Genomic DNA, 5,000 nt, shown 5'->3' with positions numbered 1-5,000 from the left:
GCCTTCGGGCTTCCCAGACTCCAGTTGAACCGTCCAACCCATGCTAGCATGGAAAGCGGATGTTAAACGATGATGATGATGATAGTCTTGTTTAAAAGACTGCTTTATACGTAATCTCTGAAACTTGTTTCTCTCTAATCTTCATCTTGAAGAAAACAAGGTTTTTCTACATTGCCATCAATTACAAATACAGTTATGTCAGCTTAAAAAAAATACCTGTCACAACCATTCAATATCTATAGAAAAAAATGGAATATTTGATTTTTTTCCTGTGTAAATCTATCAAATTGACATATTTGGTAATCACTCTTTGTAACAAACAACATAACGAATAAATTATGGAGCAATTAATAATCTAATGACAGATGTGTTTAGTTTTCTTTCAGTTGCTAAACTAGTCTTTTGGACTTTGTTTGTTCACCTAAATAAAAAAAAAAAACAACTTTGTGTTAGAAATATTCTAAAAATAATTATTAGCAACAGAAGCAGGATCTTTTCGGTTTGACCGGCAGTTTTTTAAAATAATTTCCACGTAACATAGGCGCAGGAGTGGCTGTGTGGTAAGTAGCTTGCTTACCAACCACATGGTTCCGGGATCAGTCCCACTACATGGCACCTTGGGCAAGTGTCTTCTGCTATAGCCTTGGGCCAACCAATGCCTTGTGAGTGGATTTGGTAGCCGGAAACTGTAAGAAGCCTGTCGTATATATGTATTTATATATATGCATGTGTATGTATATGTTTGTGTGTCTGTGTTTGTCCCCCTAGCATTGCTTGACAACCGATGCTGGTGTGTTTATGTCCCCGTTACTTAGCGGTTCAGCAAAAGGGTCCGATAGAATAAGTACTGGGCTTACAAAGAATAAGTCCCGGGGTCGATTTGCTCGACTAAAGGCGGTGCTCCAGCATGGCCGCAGTCAAATGACTGAAACAAGTAAAAGAGTAAAAGAGTAAAGAGAGTAACATAGGCGCAGGAGTGGCTGTGTGGTAAGTAGCTTGCTTACCAACCACATGGTTCCGGGTTCAATCCCACTGCGTGGCATCTTGGGCAAGTGTCTTCTGCTATAGCCTCGGGCTGACCAAAGCCTTGTGAGTGGATTTGGTAGACGGAAACTGAAAGAAGCCTGTCGTATATATGTATATATATATATATGTATGTTTGTGTGTCTGTGTTTGTCCCCCTAGCATTGCTTGACAACCGATGCTGGTGTGTTTATGTCCCCGTTACTTAGCGGTTCGGCGAAAGGGTCCGATAGAATAAGTACTGGGCTTACAAAGAATAAGTCCCGGGGTCGATTTGCTCGACTAAAGGCAGTGCTCCAGCGTGGCCGCAGTCAAATGACTGAAACAAGTAAAAGAGTAAAAGAGAGAGTAAAGAGTAACTAAACACTTTTAAACTTCGTATACTGGTAGAATGTGTTTATAAAACATCTTTTTTCTCTTGGCTTTATTGAGAAAATTCTAAAGTTTGTAAAATATTTGTTGGTTTTTTTCTTCAATTTCTGCAATTTCAACCCATCAATGACGTCTATTGAGGTAAAAAACATTCTGTGCCATATGAATATGTCCCTCGTTTAAGAAACAGATTGGGTTTATTTACATTTGTGAAGAAAAAAGATACTCTTCCCCCCACCCCTAATCCTAACCCTAAAACACATTGAAATGCAATATATCGATACTAGGGTCATAATTATGGGTGACAATTTCATATGACACCGCTAGAAAAAACTGCCGTTCAAACCGAAAAGATCCCAGAAGCATTTTTAATAGCAAAAGGCATTCTTTATATCCAAATTAATGTGGATCATCATATCCCCTACATCTACTCCTCCAATTTCTTCATTTTTCATTTTTATCCGTAACTCTAACCATAAAACCCCAACCCTAACCCTAACCCTAACCTAAAACCCTAACCCTAAAACCCTAACTCTAAAACTCTAACCCTAACCCTAACTCTAACACCCTAACCTTAACCCTAACTCAAAAACCCTAACCCTATCTTCATTTTTCATTTTTTTCCGTAACTCTAACCCTAAAACCCCAACCCTAACTCTAACCCTAAAACCCTAACCCTAACCCTAACACTAAAAATCCTAACCCTAACCCTAAAACCTTAACCCTGACCCCCTAACTCTAAAACCCTAAAACTCTAACTCTAAAACTTTAACCCTAACCCTAAAACCCTAACACTAACCCTAAAACCCTAACCCTAAAACCTTAAAGCTAAAACCAGGGATCTTTTCAGTTTGAAGGCCAGATTTTCTTAGTTAACTAAACAATTTGAAACTTCGTATACTGGTAGAATGTGTCAAAAGAAAACATAATTGTAACCCAAAATGAAAACGGAATTGTAATTTCTAAGTTTAACGTTGTTTAATAATTCGAATTTTAACCAATGGTATTCTTTCTTTCGGCCTCATATTATTTGCTGCCTCTCAAAATATTGTTACTGTGGCGTAAACAGCTATTTTGTGACGTGGTTAACGTAAACATGTAAACAGACCTACAGATTCGTTTGTGACGTAAACATCCGCTCATCGTAAACAGCTAAATTCGCTTGGCATCGTACACAGCTTTTTCAGTTCCCTAGAATTATATTTCAAAGAAAATAAAAAGAAAAAGATTCATACGCATAAATATCCATCCTGAGACATCAGAAAATGAGTGCTTAAATTATTTTCCATTGTTTGCATTGCTTACACACACACACATACATACACACATACTAAAATTACATCGTTGGAGCAGTAATTTATTTATGTATTTTTTGTTATACAATTTATTTTAAAGCTGAATCCCTATCCTGCCATTAACCCCTTTCTTATAAAATAGTTGAAGAATCTGGGGTGGTAGGTATTGGGCCAGTATTGGAACTTTTAACTTCTTGCTCTCTATCTTATGATCTCCGAAATTTAAGAATCTTGTGTTAACTCGGCTCTTATTATTTACTCTGACTCTGCCACCACCTCAATGCAAAGACTATCAATATCAGAATCATCTTCACAACCACCACTACAACCATTACTACAACCTCGAATGCCACCACCACAACCATCTTCTGCAACCACAACCCCAAGATCAATACCAGCATCATATTCAAAATCACCAATTTCACCACCACTACACTCTGCAATGTCTTCAACTCTACCATCCATGAGACATCCTAACATAATAAATGCTACTACTACTATCATCATCATTATCATCATCATCCACTGCCGCACCACCACCACACCACCACCTCTACAAAAACACCAACACTATAATTTCTGCCATCATACACATCCACTGTCACCACTACACCACCACTGCCATGATAACCACATCTACCACCTCCAACACCATTGCCACCACCACTATCTATGAGACATCCTAAGTTAGAAACTACTTTCACTTTCTAGTTGCTCTTTGAGTTTATCTTTATATATAAAAGAGGTTGTGTGTCTGTCTCCTACGATTTAGATTCCTAACTACTCCCACATTTTGCGGTGCAGTTTAACCAAAACCGGGTATCTTATAGTCGTGATTCATATCGAGCCCTTCTGGGTATTAGCGCGCGTCTACGATGAGTCTACGATTTAAAAAAAATTTACCATCATTTTTTTCCATTTTTAATGCATTTTTTCGATATTTATAAGGGAAGTAACTCTCTAAAAATGTCTACGATGAGTCAACGATTTAAAAAAAAATTACCATAATTTTTTTCCATTTTTAATGCATTTTTTTGCTATTTTTTGGCTATAACTCTCTAAAAATACTTATATAGTTATTTCCCTTACAAACCCGAGCAACGCCGGGCGATACTGCTAGTTATATCTAATCTATCTCTCTAAAAGATGCAAAGCAAGTAGCATTAAATGGTGAAGGATGTGAGCAGAAAGAGAGTAAATTCCATTCCAGTTTACAACATTATAGAATTATTCTCAAACCATAAATGAAGGGTAGAGGAGTGAAGGAGGAGTCATGTTTCCTCTTAGGGGTTACAGAAGTAATAAGCACTGAAAAGTGGAGTTTGCGTTATTATTTTTGTTTCATAGTTTACAATTATTTCTACAAATTCATTTTGACTTATCTTCAATCATGTTTATAAACGTGACCGCTGTGTCGTCCACTATAAACATTGATTAATGTCCTATATTTAAGCGATAGACAAACACTTCAGCATATTATTTTTTGTAGAGAGTTGCGAGGGATCATTTCTATGAACGGGGTATCTGTACAACGGATATGACTACATCATTAATTGTGGAGTCGTTTAAAAACACGATGCAAGATTAAGTCAACATGGAATTTTTTAAACAATCATAAATTGTTCTATATTTTAGAGATGAGGAATTCTGTACAATATTTACATTTTTTACATTGGACGGTTATTTGTCCTCATCTTGTTTGTTGCTACCACAAAATTTCGGCTGATTTACTCTCCAGCCTTCATCAGGTGTCCTGGTAGAATTTTGAATCCAACCCTAGGTTCTAAGGTGCCACGCAGTGTGAATGAACCCGAAACTATGTGGCTGGTATGGCCGGTCAGGGAGTCACCTTTGCTTTCGCGCCTTTTACGTTCTTAGCCGTGGGAGACGTCTATATTGCTAAGAGTATAAAAAGTGTGAAACCAATGGTAACGTCCTGACTGGTCGTAAACCACAACTACTTAGATATTACTACGATATATCTAAAAAAAAACATTTACTGTCTCAGTCATTCGACATATTCTATCGGTTAATTTCGTCGAACTTCTAAGTTGCGGGGATGGAAAGGAAGTCAACAAGCGGTTGTCTGGGACAAGCACGAAGCTAGCCCCCTCCGGCTCACAAACACGTATATACGACGGGCTTTTTTCAGTTTCCATCGTCCAAATCTATTTGACCTAGTGACCAGGCAGCAAACTTCTTGTCACACAGTCACTCCTACGCCTATATATAATATATATATATTATATATATAGTATATATATATATATATATATATATATATTATGTATATATATACACGTCCCGTAG

This window comes from Octopus sinensis, unplaced genomic scaffold (assembly GCF_006345805.1).
Source record: "Octopus sinensis unplaced genomic scaffold, ASM634580v1 Contig13117_ERROPOS91262+, whole genome shotgun sequence".
In the NCBI taxonomy this organism is placed as follows: domain Eukaryota; kingdom Metazoa; phylum Mollusca; class Cephalopoda; order Octopoda; family Octopodidae; genus Octopus; species Octopus sinensis.
The sequence above is the reverse complement of the archived record's forward strand: the minus strand, read 5'-3'. Positions refer to the sequence as shown.